A 21,703-nucleotide genomic window follows, 5' to 3' on the forward strand; every position below is an offset into this window, starting at 1 on the left:
AACAAATCAATTCTCCAAAAATGACAGACGAAATTGCTGAGATGACTAGGCGAATGGAAGAGCTTGAAGTCGACAACAGCAATTGGGGTTTCTCTACAAGCTCAAGTTCGGATGAAGAGGCTGACAATGGCTATGGCCAGGAAGTTTCGATGTGGAGGAGGGGCCGGTCCCCATGGACATAGACGTGGCGCCAGTGTTGATGAATCAAATTACTTTTCTCATTTTTTTATTATTAAACCAAACAGATAAATTTAATATTTGGGAATTAGATTATATTCCATATTTTCTCCAATCAAATTTAACAACACGGAATCGGATTACTTTCTAAAAAAAATACAATCCGACTCAAACAAACATGGCCTAAAAAAAATACAATCCGACTCAAACAAACATGGCCTAAGAGTTAGGAAAATGTTTGAAAATAAAATAATACTCCATCCAAATTGAAGCATGAATTAAAAAAAGGTTTAACAAATAGTATGAAGTTAGTGATTTGGGTTAAAAAAACACTTTAGTTTTAACTTATCATCTTAGACAAGATGATACACTCTTATTTATAGGCAATCTCTACATATCTAAAAAAATTTCTATAAAAATCTATATATTTTATTATATAATATCTATATCGAGATAATTATACTTATAGTATTTAAATCCTAATTCTAGAGAATTCTAGTACTACATACTCCTCTCTTCGTGAATAGGAGTCTCGTTTTACCATTTTGGTCTGTTGTGAATAGGAGTCCCTATTCATAATTATCATAGATGGTAAAAAAACTCACACTTCACCAACGCATTCCACTCACATATCATTTAAAACTAGTGGTTCTCATATTCCACTAACTTTCTTCGATCTACTTTTCTTAATATTTCTTAAAACTCATGCTGAAAATAAATGAGACTGCTATCGCGGATGGAGAAAATAATATCCAAAATTAGATAATACTCCCTCCGTTCCTTGTTAATAGAGACATTTCTTTTCGGCACGTAATTTAAAAATAGTGTGTTAAATAGATGGTGAAAAAAGTAAGAGAGGGTAAAGTAAGAGAGATAAAGAGAGAATAAAGTAAAATGGAGAATCACTTTTTGCCCAAAATAAAAATGACTCAATTAACTTGGAACTTTCCAAAATAGAAAAAATGCCTCTATTAACATGGAACGGAGGGAGTACTTACTATGCATATATTTGTATTTTATAATATCTTGGTAATTTTATTGCAAAAAATTAAGTTAATTTTCTTTTATCCCAACAATTAGTATCTAATAAATTTTGTATATTTTAACTTTTTATACGACTTTTAACTTGTCATCTAATATCTCGAACTTCGTCTCGGGTGGTGAATTCCCATTTGCGAGATTAGGTGGCGAATTTTAGCTATGTGGCTTGTCGGGAAGTTGACGTGGAGTACTTGCAAATAATCTTAATTAATTTCTTTAATCATTTCGTGCCTTTAATAATTTTATCTCCTAAATCAAAACATATAATTCCCCATCACCAAGGAAGAACTCTCACCATGTAAGAAGCATGAGAAGGCTCACTTATCTCCCTCAAAACATATAATATTGTATCAATATTCTAAAAAAAATCTTTTAAGAGGAAGACACTTTCTTCATATAATCCATAAAAAGAAGCATGGACTTTGAGAAGTTAACTGCAGAGAACTACAGTTGTCTTTCTTGTCCCAAAATAAGAAATTTCATAAGAATGTTCTTAATGATACAAGTTACCTATCTCTGTAATTTACAAATGAACAACATATACTAACTAACTGATCTATCATTCCCTGCAACTCTAATGTATATGACTCTCTTTCATTTCCATCTTTTAGCATTTTTATGTCCTTTGGATTTCTGCTTAGCAGCTTGAAACGCCTGCATCTTCTGCTTCTTCCTAGCTTCCCTCTTCGCCTGCTCGTAAAACAATAGCCCACACACACTGTGAGGTTACTTAACAAATGACCTACAATCTCCAGCTTCATACATACCTTTGTCATCTTGGATTTGGAATTAGCTTTTGGAGACTTCTCCTCTAACTCAGCCTCCCGTTCGAGCTCCCTTTCTCTTGCTTCAAGGTTCTTCTCCAGGTAATACTACGAGCATCAAAACAAATAACCAGAGTGTGTCAATATTCTGAAAAATCGTATTAGAGGAAGACAGTTTCATATAATCCATCAACAAAGAAGCGTGGACTTTGAGTTACATTGTAGTCTCCTGCATAGTCCAGTATCATCCCATCTTTTATTTCCAATACTCGATTAACAATTTGCCGAATGAAATATCTGTCGTGTTGTTAAGAACAGAATTGAAAGGAAAACAGTTGTAGAAATTCTTTATTCAATCGGCAGTGCCGCCCAAGCCCCAGGCTTTCCCTTGATACAGTCTATATCCCTTTCAATCATAATCTCCTAAACTATTAATAGGGAAAAAATCATAACCGACTCTCCCCCCAACAGACGCATCATACCCCAACAGGCGCATCATAACCGCCCCTTATTCTATTTACAAGATACACACTCCTATTTACAAAATACACACTATTTACAATATTTATACTAATTACACAGCCCACGAATGTAGACTCAATCCCGATCCTCACGCTTCTTCCTCCTTTGATACACTATCAAGGGCTTTCCCTGGTTGTCACCCTTTCGCTTCATATCAATTCCATCCCCCTTAGAATCGACCTTGTCCTCAAGGTCAAAATCTGGAAATTGCCCCATAAAATGTTGCAAGTCGATCCACGTAGCCCCATCTTCACCCTCACCTTTCCATTTCACCAATAGTTGCTCAACTTCACGTTCCCCCATTGGAATCACCCGCAATGCCAAGATTTGTTCTGGCTCGAGCATTGGCAAGACCGGCAGTTCTATAGATTCCGGAAATTCAGTTGTAACTTCATGATTTCCCACCACCTTCTTTAGTTGAGAGATATGAAACACCGGATGTACCTTGCTGCCTTCCGGAAGGCGCAGCTTGTATGCTCTGCTCCCAACCCGAGCAAGAATTTCGAAAGGCCCATAAAACTTAGCCGACAGCTTATGATCCTTACCATCCCGCAACGAGGCTCGCCGAAACGGTCGGACCTTCAGAAACACCTTATCACCAATCATAAACTCTACGTCTCGACGGTGCTTGTTGGCCTGAATGCTCATCTCCTGCTGTGCTTGCATTAGATTTCCCCGAAGTCGCTGCAAAACTTCATCTCGGCTGGCCAAAGTTTCAACCACTGCCGGCATTTTACACTCCCCGGGCAGAAAACGGCGAAGAGTTGGAGCCGGCCGACCATATACCACCTCGAAGGGAGTCATTCGCGCCGCGGTTTGGTATGAAGTATTGTACCAAAATTCTGCCCATGCCAACCATCTCACCCACTGCTTGGGCTGCTCGCTAGTGAAACAACGGAGGTATGTCTCCAACACTCGATTCGTCACCTCCGTTTGACCATCCGTTTCAGGATGGTAGGCTGTAGAGAACTTGAGGCGAGTACCGGACTGCGCGAATAATTCTTTCCAAAAAACACTTATGAACATGGAATCACGATCGCTAACAATGGAGTTGGGAATTCCATGCAAGCGGACCACTTCTTTCATGAAGATTTCCGCCACCGAGCGAGCAGTGATCGGAGGCTTTAATGGTAAGAAATGAGCATACTTAGATAACCTATCAACCACCACCAATATCACAGAAAATCCTTTCGACTTAGGCAAGCATGTGATGAAATCCATAGAAATATCTTCCCAAATTTGTTGCGGAATAGGCAACGGCTGTAGCAACCCGGCTGGTGACATTGCCTCGTATTTCATCTTTTGACAAATCAAACATTTAGCAACATATTCTTTAACAGTACGGAACATACCTTTCCAATAAACGTTGGTTGCGATCCGTCGATATGTTCGCAATACTCCTGCGTGTCCCCCAGACGGGGTATCATGGAACTCATGAAGAAGTTCGGGAATCCATCGCGATGCTGCCGGTAGCGTGATGCGATCGTGAAAGAATAATTTCGTTCCCACCAACCGAAAACCCGGTCTACTGTCCGGCTGCCGCTGAATTGATTCGATGATGGCCTTGAGATACTCGTCACTCCGTTGCTCGCTCTCAATCCCCTCGAAGCCCAGCCACTCCGCCTTACTTAATGCTGACAACTCGGCATCACCGTCCCGTCGTGATAGAGCGTCCGCCGCAGCATTAGAAATTCCAGTTTTATACTCAATATCAAAGTCATATCCCATCAACTTAGCAATCCAAACTTGCTGCGCGGGAGTAACAATCTTCTGATATAGCAAATGCTTCAAGCTCCGGTGATCGGTTCGCACCACAAACTTCCTTCCCAGTAGATAAGGTCGCCAATGCTGAACGGCTAAAGCGAGGCCCATCATTTCCCGTTCATACGCCGATTTTGTCAAGGTACGATCAGCCAAAGATTTGCTGAAATAGGCAATCGGTCGATGCTCCTGCATTAGTACCGCCCCTATGCCCGTTCCGGAAGCATCGCATTCGATAACAAAGGGGCGATCAAATTGGGGCAATGCCAACACCGGTGCCTCCGTAAGAGCCCTCTTTAAGCGACAGAAGCCCTCTTCCGCTTTAACAGTCCACTCAAAGCCTTTGGGAGCGTCTTTCTTTAATAACATCGTTAATGGCCTCGCAATCAAGCCATACTCCCTGACAAAACGGCGGTAGTACCCAGTCAAACCCAAGAATCCTCGTACCTCGCGTATACTCGAAGGTCTCGGCCACTCTAGCACAGCCTTAATTTTATCCGGATCCATTGCTACTCCATCCTTCGAAATTATGTGACCCAAGTATTCGACTTGCCGACAACCAAATGTACACTTCTTGTGATTTGCCAAAAACTGATTTTCTTGTAAAATCCAAAGCACAGTTTCCAAGTGCACTCGATGCTGCTCCCACGAACGGCTGTAGATGAGTATGTCGTCGAAGAAAACTAACACAAACTTACGCAAATAGGGCCTGAACATGTCATTCATAGTGGATTGGAAAGTCGCCGGTGCATTCGTGAGGCCGAAAGGCATGACCAAGAATTCATAGTGACCACTGTGAGTTCGGAATGCGGTTTTGGGTACGTCCTCGGATGCAACACGGATTTGGTGATATCCGGATCGAAGATCAATTTTGGAGAAAACAACCGCCCCAGCCAGCTCGTCAAGCATCTCTTGAATCACCGGAATGGGGTATTTATCCGGTACCGTCACCTTATTTAATTCTCGATAATCGACACAAAATCGCCAACTCCCGTCTTTCTTTTTAACCAACAATACTGGGCTTGAGAAGGCGCTCGAACTCGGTCTTATAATCCCTGCCAATAACATGTCCTTCACCAATCGTTCAATCTCGTCCTTCTGGTGATGCCCATAACGATACGGTCGCACAGAAACTGGTCGAGTACCATCTTCCAAGGTAATGCGATGGTCTGTCACTCGCTCAGGTGGTAAGGATTTCGGATCCCCAAATACTTCGTGAAATTGTTGCAGCACTTCTTGTACCCCTTCTTGCTCGTGTATTTCAGCGTCCCCCTTTTCTTCTAGTACTATCGCCCATACTTGTGCATCGCGAGAGTTGATTAATGATTTTAGTCCGATAGGTCCCCGGCACAATTGAGGATCGCCCCGCAGCTTGATGCAGCGACCTTCCTTTTCGAACTTCATTATCATTTTGTCGTAGTAGTGCTTCACCTCTCCCAAGGTCGAAAGCCATGTCATACCCAAGATCATATCTACACCACCTAGCGGAAACACAAAACAATCTAATAGGAACTGACATCCCGCCAATGTTACCTCAATTTTCCGGCATGCCCCCTCCGCTTCTTGGCGTAAACCGTTTCCCAAGAGAACGCCGAATCGCTCTTCTCGATCGGGCTGTAGTTGCAGCCGGTCCACGAGTGCCCTTGATATAAAATTGTGGCTTGCTCCGCTATCTATAAGAACTATGATAGTGTGTTCTCCCAACTTTGCATGCAGGCGCATAGTCCGAGCGGTATCAATGCCCGCCATTGAATATAATGGCAACTCAACGTCTCCTTCGCCAGACTCTTCATGCTCCTCGTTCATCTCCTCAAGTCCCGTTGGCTGATAAAATTCATACTGCTGCAGGTCTATCTTCTCTCCTTCGGTGATCATTACTCGCAACTGTTTGAGGCTACACTCATGCCCCGGAGAATAGGGTTTTCGACACCGGAAGCACAGCCCTTTAGCCTTTAATTCCGCCAATTCTTGCGAAGAGATCCTCGTAAAACGAGGTCGTTGTGGATGCTGCATCGCTTCACTGGCCCTTGACATAGAAGATTTCTCACCCGGACGTGAGTTACTACTAGTGAAATTCTGACTTGGCCTTCCTATCGAGTCAGTCCAAGCCATTGAACCGCTTCGACTCCAGCCGCTTCTCCTTGGCGTCGAATTATTCCAATTCAAACTTGTACGTCCTCCCCCCTGGATTGCCAAATTATCTTCTACATCACGTGCTAATTCCATTGCCGATTCCAGTTCAGTCGGCCTGAATAGGCGTAGGAATCCTCGTATTGGATCCTTAAGACCCTTCATGAAATAGCCGAGATAATGAGCGTCGGTTAAGCCCGGTACTTGACTTGAGAGTTGAACAAACAAATTGACGTAATCCTCGACTCCCTTAATTTGTTTAATATCAGCCAATCTCTCAAATGCGTCCCCTTGGAAACGAGTATCGAACCGAGAAACCAATGCTTCCGAAAATCCCTTCCATGTGAGGGAGGGCTTACGAGAACGCAGCCAAGTCATCCAATACAAAGCCGGTCCCTCCATTGCCACCACCGCCGCTGCAACTCGGGATTCCGTCGCAGTTCCGGTTATCTCGAACTGTTGGTTGGCACGGGCTAGCCAACCGATGGGGTCCATTCCGTCGAACGACGGCAATTGCAAACCCCCTTTGTTCTTCCCCTGGTCGGGTTTCTCGCCCGTGTCGCTACCTTCCTCTGATTTGTTACCATCGTCGTCGTTGGACCCTCCTCCGCCGGAGTGAGATTCCGACTTAGTTTTGACGGCGACCGATAATTCGGTGAGGGTAGCAGTAATTATCTCCAGACTTTCTTTCATCGCTCTCTGATCTTCTCGAATCCCTTGCTGCTCTTTTTCCAACGCTTCCATCCTTTCCGTTTGCGATCTCGTCATTTTCAAGTGAGGACGGGATCCGGCAGGTCGGACCAATTGTTAAGAACAGAATTGAAAGGAAAACAGTTGTAGAAATTCTTTATTCAATCGGCAGTGCCGCCCAAGCCCCAGGCTTTCCCTTGATACAGTCTATATCCCTTTCAATCATAATCTCCTAAACTATTAATAGGGAAAAAATCATAACCGACTCTCCCCCCAACAGACGCATCATACCCCAACAGGCGCATCATAACCGCCCCTTATTCTATTTACAAGATACACACTCCTATTTACAAAATACACACTATTTACAATATTTATACTAATTACACAGCCCACGAATGTAGACTCAATCCCGATCCTCACGCTTCTTCCTCCTTTGATACACTATCAAGGGCTTTCCCTGGTTGTCACCCTTTCGCTTCATATCACGTGTGAAACAGTGATGACAGTCCCTTGGTACTCATTAATCGCCTCCTGATAAGTAAATATACCAAATCAAGAAAGAGTATCATGAATGTAATCGGAAATACTCCATCCATCCAAAAAAGTGATACGTATGGGGGCTTAGAAAGCAAACCTCAAGCATCTCTTTTGTGGGTATGTCCAAATGATTGGTAGGTTCATCCAAAACTAGAAGTGTTGAAGGTGTGACCATGAACTTGCAAAATGCAAGTCGGGCATGTCGAATGAAATCCAAATTAAGCTCCAACAGCGTATTGCAACGGACAATTACCAGAGAAATGGATGTATACCTTCTCACCACCACTGAGAAAGGAAACCTTCCGGTCAAGCATATCCGCCTTGAAGTTGCAGCGTCCTAGGAGACCCTTAATGTCGTCGAGTCTCCAATCTTCCGCAATTTCAGCGACAGTTTCTATCACTGTCTTGTCCAGATCAAGTGCCTCCGCGCCTGCAAAAGGGATAGGGTATCTTAAACCACATAGAAGAAGTGAAAACATACAAAAAATACCCATTTTTTACAAAGACATGGATAATAGCAAAAACATTCCTGTTTTTGCTCAAAATAGTTTGGTAAGACATTATGCTCCCCAAGCAAAACTTCACCTCGGTCTGGCTTTACCATCCCCATAATCAGTTTCAGCAACGTACTTTTTCCACACCCGTTGGGACCAAGAATTGCAAGTTTCTCTCCCCTTTCGACTGTCAAATTCGCATTCTTAAACAGAACCTGGAAAACAGTAGTTACATGAATGGAGCAAAGAACTGATGGCTGGTAGTAATGAATACATCCCTTCCTTTCTATCTTTAACCATAAACAGAAAACACTGCTAGTAGGGACAGTTTTTTCATTAACTCCATATAAATAGAACTTGCATACACCTTAAGTAGTAGCATGAATCTATCCAATGCCTCACAGAATGTAAACTCTAGTTCTTCGATTTGGAACAGATTCAATTCATATGACAAACTATATACTGAATGAACTCATGACTGATATGTAAAGACGCTGAATTTCGAAGCACTGAAATAAGTCCTGAATTTAAAAGAACAAGATCTCTATATAAAAGCTTTCTTACAAGTCGGTTACCTTATCCTCAAAGCTAAAATCGAGGTTTTTCATTGTCACAACAGTTCGGCCACTTCTTCCTCGCTCTGGGAACCTAATTCTGATCTGCTTTCGAATAAAAGGTTTCTCAACTTGATCCTCATCCTTGAGTTTTTCGAGCTTCTGTTGCCACCACAAATTAAAAGACAAGAAGATTTTCTCAAGAACATAATGAGAAGGGAATCATAAAAATGCGAATTACATGTCCTTAAAGTTGAAAAATGTGGGGGAGGTCAGAAAATCGAGAAGTATTGAGTACTTAAGATCAGATACAATTGAACAATAGATTTAATACAGACCTTTTCAGCAGTAGAAGCACGGCCAGCATTAGCTCCTGCACTCAACCAGTTAATGAGCTCTCTAGTGTGTCCAATCTCCTTAAGCTGTTTCTCCCATGCACTAAACTGAGCTTCAACCCATGCCGCCTTTGCAATAACATAATCCGAGTAATTTCCCATATATGTTCTCGAAACACCCATGTCCGTTTCAACAATTTTAGTACACAACTGATCAAGGAAAGCCCTATCATGGGATATGATCACCATTGGCACATCTTGCCTCTTCAGGTAACCCTCGAGCCACTGAATCGTATCAAGATAAGGTGATTTGTAGGTTCATCCAAGAGCAACAGGTCAGGATCCTGCAAATAATCTCACAGACTATTAACAACAACAAAAACACCAAGAGCTACATAAGTTGTGTGTCAAACGCAGTATGATCACACGCCTTAACCATTACAACCAACACAACTAACTCAAAACTGATTCAAACTTATTTGCATTGGTCAAATGCAATGTGCTTACATGTCTCAACTATAACAAGCAGCACTATGAACTCAAAACTAATTCAAACATAGTTAAAATCTAACCTCACATGGCTGATGATACCTGCAGCAATATCTTGCCAAGTGACATCCTCATCTGCCACCCTCCACTGAACGATCCAACGTGCTTATCCGCATCCTCAGGTGCAAATCCGAGCGCAGGCATCAGCTTACTGATCTTGACATGAACCTCATCCAAATCCACAGCTTGAGCCCTGCACTGCAGCAAATCAAACTCATCCAACAGTCTCCCCAAGTCCCCATCAGCTCCATATCATCCACAGACCTCTCTAACGCCTTCTGCACCTTCTCCAGCTTCCCAAAGACCTCCATTTCCTCCTCAAACGCGCTAAAAAACTCTTCCCTCACAGTCCTACTACCCAAAACCTCAAATTCTTGGCTCAAGAAGGCAACTTTCATGTTCTCCTTGGCTTTGATCACAGTCCCAGAATCGGGTTCTTCCAAACCAGATATAATCCTCAACTGGGTCGTTTTCCCCGCGCCATTAACGCCGACAAGTCCTACCTTTTCCAGCCTTTTCACTTCCCAGTTAATGTCTTTCAACACTGTCACGCCTTTATAGCTCTTGCTGACGTTTTCTAGCCTTACGCCCGATGAAATGGAAGAGGCCCCGGTGAGAATTTTGTTGCCGCGGTTGTAATTTTTGATTGATTGATTCGAGCTGTGATCGGAGAATAGGGATTCGATATCTTCGCGGTCTCCTTGTTGAAGAGCGGCGGTGGGGGTGGCAATTGAGGCTGATTTGGAGGAAATTCGACATGTGTTTTTTCTGAAGAGAGGCGTGTGGAGGATTGTGGCGGTGATGGGGCGGAGAAGGGGCTGCCGGACGGCGGGGAGGGACTGCGAAAGGGGGATTTTTCCGGCTACAAATGGAGATTTTAGACTTATTAATTGTAGGTTTGTTGATAATTCCGTAATTAATTTCGTGTTACTATGAAAGTATGAATCATGTTTGCATAAAATGTATACATAAATGAGAAAATAGATTAATGATAAAATGTAAACTCATAAATGGTATAAATTCTAAACTTTTTAAGACAATGTCAATATAACGTCAACGCAATGTTAATACAGTTTAAAATTTTAAGATTTGATGTCAACATAATGTCAATATAATTTCAACACAATTTCAACACAACATCAACTGTTGACATTGTGTTGACATTTTTTGTTGTTATTATTTTATCATCTGTTGGATCCAGATTATAGTTTGAAGTTTATACAATATTTAGAGTTTGCATTAATCACATTTCTAAAAAAAGGAGGATCGACGATGGTTCCCCATCTACCCCCGAAGTGACTCGGACCCCCGGCCTAAAGGTCGGAGGTGAATTGTCTTACCACCGAGACGCGCTTCATTGTCGGAATGGGAAGGAACGAGTCAGCCAACCTCCTTTCCCCAAGCACTTCATTGTCGGAATGAGAATTTGAAGTTTATACAATATTTAGAGTTTGCATTAATCATATTTCTAAAAAAAGGAGGATCGACGATGGTTCCCCATCTACCCCCGAAGTGACTCGGACCCCCGCCCTAAAGGTCGGAGGTGAATCGTCTTACCACCGAGACGCGCTTCATTGTCGGAATGGGAAGGAACGAGTCAGCCAACCTCCTTTCCCCAAGCACTTCATTGTCGGAATGAGAATCGTCTTACCACTGAGACGCGCTTCATTATCGGAATGGGAAGGAACGAGTCAGCCAACCTCATTTCCCCAAGCACTTGGGTCCAGGACTCAAGAACCCCCCAAGATGGGCCTCCCAGGGGTCGAACTCGTAACTTCTAGATGGCGTGGTATCCTTGTCTCCCTTCTCAACCACTTGAGCTAAGGGGCTTGGATTTTATATTACATGTAGTTCTAGTCTAATATTTAAAAAAAAGTTATTGATCTTATTAGTCGTAGTATAAAAATATGAAGCTCATAGTTAATTTGTAGTAGTATAAGAATCATAGTACTCCCTCCGTCCCCCAATTTGAGTCACTCTTTTCCATTTCGGGCTGTCCCCGAATAAGAGTCACTCTTCTCACTTACCATTTTTAGACATCAAAATTATCCCTAATGTTTAGCAAATTTTACAAAAACTGCCATTATGTACATTAAAAAAAAGGCAAATTGAAAACCCATTAGGGTTTGAGGCAACTCCCTCTCACTCTCGATTCATTCTACCTCCTTCACTCTCTTTCATTCATCCACTCTCTCTCATTAATCCTCTCCCCCTCCGCCTCACTCACTCTCCCCCTCCGCCTCCCTCCGAATATGGACAGTATCGTCCCTGAAACACCGATGGACTGGGTCGTCCGACGCTCTCGACGGATCTGAAACCGAAGATCCGTCCGACGCTCTCAACGGATCTGAAACCGAAGCTCCGGCTAACGGTTTCGACAGATCTGAAACTCAGCCTCCGTCCGAGGGCGTCTACGGTTCTGAAATTCTACCTCCGTCCCCATTAATCGACGGATCTGAAACTCAGGTGGAGGATCGGAGTTTGGTTGGAGGTTGCTACTTTCGCGCTGCAGAGCGCGGTATTGTGTTTAATTCTGGTTAGATTTAGTTGAAATCGTTCAATGGCAGACCGTTCTTTTTTCAATTCAAATATGCTGGAATTGTTTGTTTTCTTTGGAATTGTTTATTGTTGGAATTGTTTATTGTTGAAATTGTTGGAATTGTTTAATGGCAGACTGTTCAATGGCAGATTTAGTTGGAATTGTTTGTTTTCTTTGCATTTGTTTATTGTTGGTCTGTTGCATTAAATCCAGATGAATATAAATGGATGTTCAATTTTTTTGCAGTAACAACTTTAATTAATCAAGAGTAGTAAATGGAATTTATTTAATCACTATACCATTATGTAATCCTCCAACATTTATTTGGTCATTTAATACTTCAAACAAATTTATTACACAAAAAGTCAAAGGGGCCCCACATTATACTACATACCTCCATTTATTACTCCACACTACACATTCAAACTCTTTCTTAAAACCCGTGCCGAGTCAAAGAGTGACTGGAAATAGGGGAATGAGGGAGTAATTATTAATAGTGATAATTCCTATGGTTTGTTTATGTTTTTTAGATTGCGTGTGGTGCATAGCCCCAATAATTACAAGCCACGTTTGACCAAAATTTCTACACCATGCATTAGCCACGTGTAAATTCAAGAAATGTGCGAATTAAACTTTAAATTTTCGACATTCTAGCAAATTCGACGTTACAACTAGGGATGTCAATGTAGCCCGTAACCCGTAGGCTGGCCCGAATAGCCCGCCAAATTTATAGGGTTAGGGTTGGAAATTTCTAGCCCGATAAAATCAAAACCCGATTAGCCCGCACCCGATTAACCCGCAACCCATTAGGGCCAGACCCGAAAACCCGATGGGCTGACCCGAAAACCCGATAAAATTTCTATTATTCTATTTTTTTTACTCCTAATTCGACATTTCATTTATTAATATTAACTAAAAAATAACTTTCAATTTTATATTAAATATACAAATTATATATTGAATTTTTATTAATATAATAATTGATAAATAAATTAAAAACTTCAAATTCACAAAAAAAATATTTAAATTTCTAAAACATGCATTAAAATTCTACGAAATATCTCAAATATTAGTATTTGATCATGTTTATGATTGAGTTTAAGCATATATCTCAAATATATCATAATTAAATGTTTTACATTGTATGAATATTAATAATTTTAATCATTATTTATTGGATTGATCGCATGTTAATATTATCGGTAGCAACCCGATTAACCCGCTGGGCTAGCCCGAAACCCGAGCTTTTAGGGTCAGGGCTGAGCTTTTATAACCCGAAAGAAATCACAACCCGATTAGCCCGCACCCGATTGACCCGCAACCCGAGTAGGGTTGGCCCGAAACCCGACGGGCCAGCCCGATTGACATCCCTAGTTACAACTTACACGACTCATTTATATATGGACTAAAAATTTTGTTCATTTTCTCACTTCACTAGTAATTAGAATAACTGTGACAAGTTCATTTAACGAGTCGGAAAATTAAGTGTTTATTTTGATCGCGGTTGAAATCTGCTACCACAACTGGCCACCATCGTGCTAGTTAAAACAAATCACGATGTCAAAATAATTAGTATTAATATAATGAAGTATATGCACTAATTTCTTTTTCGTCCATTTCCAAAGAGTATCAACATTCCAATTTTATAAACTTTTTTTAATAAGGCTAGACTTATTATTCACTGACAATATTTAAAAAATTATCTCTCTTACTTTACCAATAATATATTAAAACCCAAGTTGAATCTAAAGTTCATACTCTTTGGAGACGGAGAGAGTATCATTTTTTAAACCTCAGAAACACAAACACAATTTTCATGTTGGAAACATGTGGAAAATGTGGGAGACCTTTGATGTGGCCAAGACCTATGGCCTTTCATCTTAGGTAACCCTAAATACATAAAGAGATAACTTGATTGCAAGATCTTTCAAGTGATTTCTCTAGCCTATAAATAGGCTTGATCTTAGAGTGGAAGGACACACCAACAAATCATTCTCTCTTCTCTCTAGCTCAAGCATTCTAGTTCACATTAGGAGCATTGCATTGCTCGGTTCTCGCCTCCAATTCAAGTTCGCCGGAGCCTACGAGTTTGAGGTGTTTCAACTCGGTCGGAGGAAAGTCGTTTCATCTTTGGGGACGTTGCGCCAATCTGTGAGCACTAGCCGGGGCGTATCTCGTCTTGCGGAGAGGGGGATATCTCGACTCGACTTGAAGAAGACCATAGTTTGCATCTTGTTCTTTTATTGTACTTACTTCGTTTTATTGACCTTGTAGTTTGTTGTTCTTTTGTAATAGCAAAAGTTTGCTCATGTAAAGGCTGCAATATTTAAAAAATTCTCTATCTCTCTTACTTTACCAATAATATATTAAAACCAGTACTAAATCATTTTTTAAACCTCAAGAACCCACACAATTTTCATTGCGACGGGAAGTCGATTTGCCTTTACCGCCATTTTCGCAGGTATGAGAAATCGAAGGCAAGGGTGGTTTAGTCATTTGATCTACGTTTTCAAGGTTTTGTGGACTCAACCAAACGCGACATAATGGGCTGCATAATTTTTATGGGCTGTACCAAACAGCCTATAGAATTGTCCATGAACTTGGGAAAAGCCCAATATCTACAAAGTCATGAAAATCCTACCACCCTAGCCCTAGCCCTAATAATGTTAGGGATTTTTCTTTTGGATAGACTGCTCAACAGATCAATATCTATACACCATCCATAATCATAGTCAAATCCAAACACATATGTCTAACTACAACATATGTATCTTTACATTGCACACAAATTTACCGTGGTACTCCTACATATTATACCCTTTATCCGCAATTAATTAATAGTATTATTTTCTCATTTCGTGCTCCACGAAAAATAGTCAACTTTTATTTTTAAAAAAAATTCCAACTAAATAAAATAGGTGTAATTCTTCATTAACAATATTCATATTATACCCAACGCATCAAGACACAAACTCGTTATGTATCGGCCCAGACCTACTCCTTCAGTGAAACAAAGTGGACATCAGCTGAGCCATTGAATTGGCCCATTTCCAAACTCGAGCATAGGCCCACTCGAAATCCAGCTCTACCAAGGCCAAACCCAGGCACAAGCCGTGACCAACCCAGATAAGACCCACACCTACTAATTTAGAGTATATTTCAATTATATCCATTATGATATTAATAGAAATCTAATTAAATATATCTAAAACTTTTATATTAATTAATATTTTTAAGTTCATCTTTAATCGAGTTTTAAAAAACTATTTGCAATAAAAATAAATTTAAATATGCATATTTATTTAATATATAATTGAGTCATTTTCTAATGCAACACCATAAACCAAACCAAAGACTAAATCTATATCCTTAGATTTTGAAATGAGTTAATGAGATTAAAGCTCACAAATTTCAATAAATAGTAAACAAAATATCAACAAAAGAGTAATATCGTCATTGTGTTATCATATGATAATTTTCGTGGGTGTTTTTTTTTATATCAACATAGTGTATTACAAATATCAACAATATGACATGAGAATATCAACAAAAGTACAAGAAAATATCAACACGGTTTTATTGATATTTTACCTACATTATATTGAGATTTTGGATACACTATATTGAGATTTTTTTTTGCATTTGTTGATAAAATCTGCTTATCAACATGTACAAAAATTGAAATATAATTTATCGAATTTCATCACCCGAACATCTTCGGAACATATGCAATTGAGATCTCGTTGGAATCCTTATAAAATTATCTTTAATTTGATATATTTTTTGCGAAAAATAATTTAAATCGAGAGAGTTACGTAAATTTAAAGTTTTAAGATGATTTTGATGAGAGGGAATTGACGTTAATACCCATTAAATTTATTTAATATTTTTTTAATTTAAAATATAATTAATGTGACATTATTTTAACCATTAGATCTGCTAATCTAATGGCTAAGATTTGATGTTAATTTGTGATTATTAATTAATTAGTAATTGATTACTCTCCTAATAACATAGACGGTGTAGTTTATGTAATTCTAAAATCAGAATAGTTTAAAATTTTGGATTTTTAATTTGAAGAGGAATCCGTTTATAAAGCACATATTCTAATTTCTTAAAACAAAAATACCACATTTACCATTTTAATTTTTAAAAGCCCTGTTGCCACTGCTGGATTTCGTATTCTTTTTTAGGGGTGAGGAAAAATATTGAAATATCGCACTTATCGTATTGGAAAAATACAAAAATACCAGTTTTTTTTTGTATACCGAAATCTTTTGGTATGTTAACAGTATCAATTTTTTTATGCCACGGTATACCGAATCCTTAGTGCATATTGAAAAATTGGTATATGTTAAAATATTACTCCCTCCGTCCCATAAAAATATGTGCACTTTTCATTTTCGGTCGTCCCACAAAAATATGTGCATTCCATTTTTAGAAAGTTATATAAATTTAATAATGTAGATCTCATTATCCACTAACACTACTTTAACTATCATTCTCCTAATCTCTCTTACTTTACCATACCATTCACCTCATCTCTCTTACTTTACCAATTTTATCTTAATTTCCGTGCCATATCATCCGCCTATATTTTTATGGGACAGAGAGAGCATATTATATTTAATATATAATATATAAAATAGAATTAAAAAGAAAAAAATCTTTGAAAATCATACTTAAATATTTTGTGTATAGAATAGATTTTTTACATAATGTTATTACGGTATACCGTAAAAGTGCGGTATGCCAAAACAATGGTAAGGTAACGATACAGAAAATTAATCACACCGAATTTTCGGTGTACCACAATGCGGTATACCAAAAATTCGGTATGGTATTGGTATGATATTTGTCATACTGCAATTTTTTGTACGAGTATACGGTATGACGTTCTTGGTACGGTATACCGTTCCAATCCACCTCTATTCTTTCTCGCGTAAGATACTCAACTCTTCTTTTTCATTCCATGCGGTTTTGCATTTATTGCTATTTTTTATATATTATCACTTCTAGCTATCCACTCTCAATTTCGAAATGGAGAAAGATGGCAAAGAAGAAAGTGGAGGTAGTGGCCATGAAAAAAAAGATGACAAGGAATTCACTCCATCGTCGCCGCGGGAGAAGCTACTCTTCTCCATTTCAAGCCTCTCCTACTCTATAGGTGCCCACGATTCCGGAACTAGCGGTTACGGTTCGGTTTCAGTTCTCAAAATAATAAAACGACTCTATTAACATGGAACGGGGAAGTATATCTTTAAATAACTTCAATTAAAGGGTGAGGTGTGGGACATTGAGCCAGGTTTTACCGAACCAACCTTTCTCAGTTACAACCGTCAAGTCCTCGATAGGAGCTTTGGATGCATCAAAACTTGTTTTATTTCGAAGTTTATGATCTGTCTGGCGAGGTCTATGAGGAACATGCGCGGATAGAGCATTGGTTGCCATTAGAGAAATCAATGTTGGCATGGTATAGTATAAATATTTAATGATTAAAACATAACATGATATTACACGATTAAAATATAATATTACACGATTAGACTTGATTTACATGATTATACTTGTCTTTAAACATGACTTACTCGATATAAACCAGATTTACACGATTTAAATTTGATTTACACAAACATAGATAATAGAATTTAATGGGTTACCCGAATCAAACTCAACCCAACACGAACTTAATTCGAAATTACTAAAGTTTTAACGGGTCAACCAGATAAGAGCACAAACTAATTATGAGCTTAACTCACTTGATTCACATCCGCTCCAATTTTCTTTTCTAGAAAAGTACTCCAATATAGTTATCTTATCGCCAAATGCATTCTTTTTGGATCGTTGCACATATGCAAATATGTAATTACAGGCCGCCATTTTGGCCACCAGCTTGATATGGAAAACACGAATGAAGTCGCGGTAAATGACTTTAACCTTCAAGACTTGAAGAATTTTGTCGTGGAATATCAGTCACATTATGTGCCTTGAAATAAAATGGGAGAAAGTCGCACTCCATCATCTCACCCTTAGTGAGGGCAGCAACACAAGATTCAACACAAAACATTAGATGGCTTCAAGCTTGAAAAAAAAAAACTCTTTTGAATTTCAAGCGCGGAGACGTCGGGTATCTCCAATCCTTTGTACTTGAAGAAGCTCATATTACCCGTCGTAATCATATGCTTCTTCGACTTCGCTTTCAATATAAATTCTACGGTTCGACAATCAGAAGGATCATATATATTCAATATGGAGACTATGAGCTTACGGAGTATCACTTCAATATCATCTTGATGTGCAGTGTAACAGTGAGGGCCAAGATTAGGTTCTTATCACATCGGAAAAACTTTTCAAGAATTGCAAGTTTCTCGGTATCTCTTAAATGTATTACCTTTGAATTATAGAAGTTGTTCCGGTGGAATCCATAGAAAAAAAGAATCTTCCCCACGACGGCGGAGGAGTGAATTTCTTGCCTTCTGTTCCATTACCTCCACCTTCGGCATGGAATCGAGAGCTGGAGGAGGAGGAGGGGGACTGCCCAAAGAAGTAGGTCATCGAGGTGCCCAAGGTTTACGGTCCCGGTGGTTAACCGCGAAACCTTAACCGGTGCTTACAGTTCTTAACTAGAACCGTGAGAATTTACTCAAACCGAAACCATACCGGAACGGCCAGTTCCGAGCGGTTTCAAAGCAAAACTGTGAAAACTGCTGGAAAACCGTGGAACAAAGCCGGAACCGGTGGTTTGGAACCATAAAAACTACCGAAAAAACCACCGGTTCAGAACCGAAACCGAAACTGATGGTTTTGGAACCGTAACCGCAAAACACCCTCAGCAGTTCGGCAATTTCCAAAACCGTAACTGCTGATTCAGAAACCGTGGGCACCTTTAGGGTAGGAGAGGCTTGATATAGAGAAGAGTAGCTTCTCCCGCGGCGGCGATGGCGGTGGCGGAGTGAATTCCTGGCCTTCTTTGTTTCCATGGCCACTACCTCCACTTTCTTCTTTGCCATCTTTCTCCATTTCTAAATTGAGGGTGGAGAGCAAGAAGAGATAATAAGAAAAAACTCAGCAAGAAATGCAAAACCTAGGGAATGAAAAAGAAGAGTTAAGTATCTTACGCGAGAAAGAATACGAAATCCAACAGTGGCAACAATGCCTTTTATTTTTCCTTCAAAAATTTTCAAACACTAAAATTTGCCGGAGGGTAGACTAATTTGGATGTTGTGAAAAAGAAGCGTAACACCCCGACTTTTTCAATTACTTTTTATTTGTTTTCGAAGATGTCGTTTGTACACCTAAATCTTTTTTAAAGCTCAAGTTCTTTATACGTTTTAGGGACTCGATTTACTATCAATGAGAAAGATGTGAATGGAAACGAAAGAAACGAGATATGTGATATCGACGATGGAGGATAAATTTTTTTTTTACCAAAACAATTATTCTTTTCTAACACAAACTAGCTTAAACATCATCTCACATTATTCACACCCGCTCCAATTTTTCTTTTCTAGAAAAGTACTCCAATATTGTTATCTTATCGCCAAAGGCATTCTTTTTGGATCGTTGTACATATACAATTGTGTAATTACATGAGTGTTCGTGTTGTGTCGAAAATTATCTAGAAGGTCCAAATTTATCAAAAGAAATCCGGCTAAATACAACCCGCTTAAATCATGAGCTTGGGTTAAGCCCGACCTCAGCCTGCCTACCTCGATACTGGCCTGGGCTGGCTGGCCAAGCCCAACTCATTTGATTAATTCCAAATGAAGGTAAAGACAGCTAAAGACACCCTCACAGCTAAGCAATGGAAGCACTAGAAAAGGTAAAGTTTCTATGATGCAGCCAAAACGTGTTAAATTCCAGGGGCGATATTGTGATTAATACCACTATTAATACCTATGATCTTATATTATAATAATGCTCCATATTTAATTAGATTTTCAAACAGTCACACATTATAGTTGTATTAAAAGGGCAGACGTGTTTAAAGCCATCTGTCTTAAAACCTGTGATTACTTTCTCTTCTGTCCACCACAATTCCGCTTAATCTTGGGCCCTTTTTTCGATTTCTTGAATCTTTCTTCGCTTGCTCTGTTTTCCAGTCGTAATTATATTACCCAAAAAGCTATATTTTTTTGTGGGAACTGCTTTTTACAAGATTTTGGGTGGCAAAAAAGGGTGCTCGTTTAATCCAAGAAAATCCCAAGATTTTTAGTTTTATCTGATGGAAGATCGCAAGGAGGTATGTTGATTCTCGGATTTTTCATTTATAAAAATCGTTTCTTTTTTCCGTTTCAAGTGCTTTTTTGCTGTATTAAAACAAATTTATGGTGTTTTCAATGTTTCTAAGCGTATGATTGTGTGTATCTGTGGTTGATGTTTGAAAGAATCTGAATTAGAACTCAGACTTTCTGATTTTATTTAATTTTTCCTTGTTTGTAATTATCTGATTGCTGTTTTACAGTTGTTGCATGCATAGCTATTATTTTAATTCTTGTTCTGTCTTAATTGTTGAAATTCTTTGTAAAGACTTGGTTTTTTTTCTAGATGAAATGATGAAAATCAAATTGTTGAATTTTCTTTGGGAGTAATATTCTTGATGAAGTCAGAATTATAGATATTGTTATTTATTATTTCTAGCTATTTTTTATGTTGGGATAGAAAATCCAGTCCTAGTTGTGAATGTTACTGTTATGCTTCTCTGCCATTTTGATTTGTCTTCATTGAAATAATGGAAGATGCTTGAGTTTTCTGCAAAAAAGGAAAAAACTTTATTTTTTGATCTGTCTAATTGTCTTCATTCAATTCAGAAGCACATGCTTTAGAAAGGCATGAGTCAATTATAGAGATTAACAACTGTATGTGAGTAGTCATTAAGTGGCTTCAATATTCAAATCAGATGTTGATCTGCAGATGCTTTTGGACAGCTATTGCCAATAGACTGTTTCTTTTTTCTTCGTCTTTGAGCATTCGTATGACCACAGTCACTAGTTTGATTTGCAAAATCAACAATAATATAGTGTAGATGCAATTAGGATGGGATTGATGATCATGAGATTTGGCTTAATAGTGAAAAAGATTGGATTTTGATTGTTTCCTAATCACGAGCTTTTTGGGATTGTGTAGAGGAATGCGCCATGGCTATCCATCCCACAGTTTGGGGATTGGGACCAAAAGGGACCGTTACCCGACTATTCTATGGATTTCTCGAAAATAAGAGAGATGAGAAAGCAAAACAAGAGGGACCCTTCAAGGGCTAGTCTTGGGAACGAGGACGAACTCATCCCTTCAACCACACGAGACACCACCGTAGCACCTAATGATCATCACGACTATCATCAGAACAACTCCCCAACGGTACGCTTCTGTTTATATATATCTGTGTTAATGGTCCACTTAAGTATCAGATGATGTGTATTTAGAAGAGTCGAAAAAGATTTGCGCTATCAACCTACGTGTGATTTGAATGAACTGTTTTTTTGGGGGAAAAGTTGTGTATATCTTTTGCTTAAGGTCCACAAATGATTCAAGATTTTGAAGGCATGTGGTGGTGGTGTCATATAGTATCGGAGTCATGTAGGTCGAATAGGACTGGGGCGGGTCCCTT

General features: G+C 39.3%; 1 pseudogene; it reads right to left on the bottom strand.

Moving 5' to 3' along the window:
* Positions 1-1,615: 1,615 nt before the first annotated feature.
* On the bottom strand, positions 1,616-18,651 carry LOC121785318 (annotated as a pseudogene).
* Between the last annotated feature and the right edge of the window lie 3,052 nt (positions 18,652-21,703).

The sequence above is a fragment of the Salvia splendens genome, chromosome 21, assembly GCF_004379255.2.
Source record: "Salvia splendens isolate huo1 chromosome 21, SspV2, whole genome shotgun sequence".
NCBI classification, from domain to species: Eukaryota; Viridiplantae; Streptophyta; class Magnoliopsida; order Lamiales; family Lamiaceae; genus Salvia; species Salvia splendens.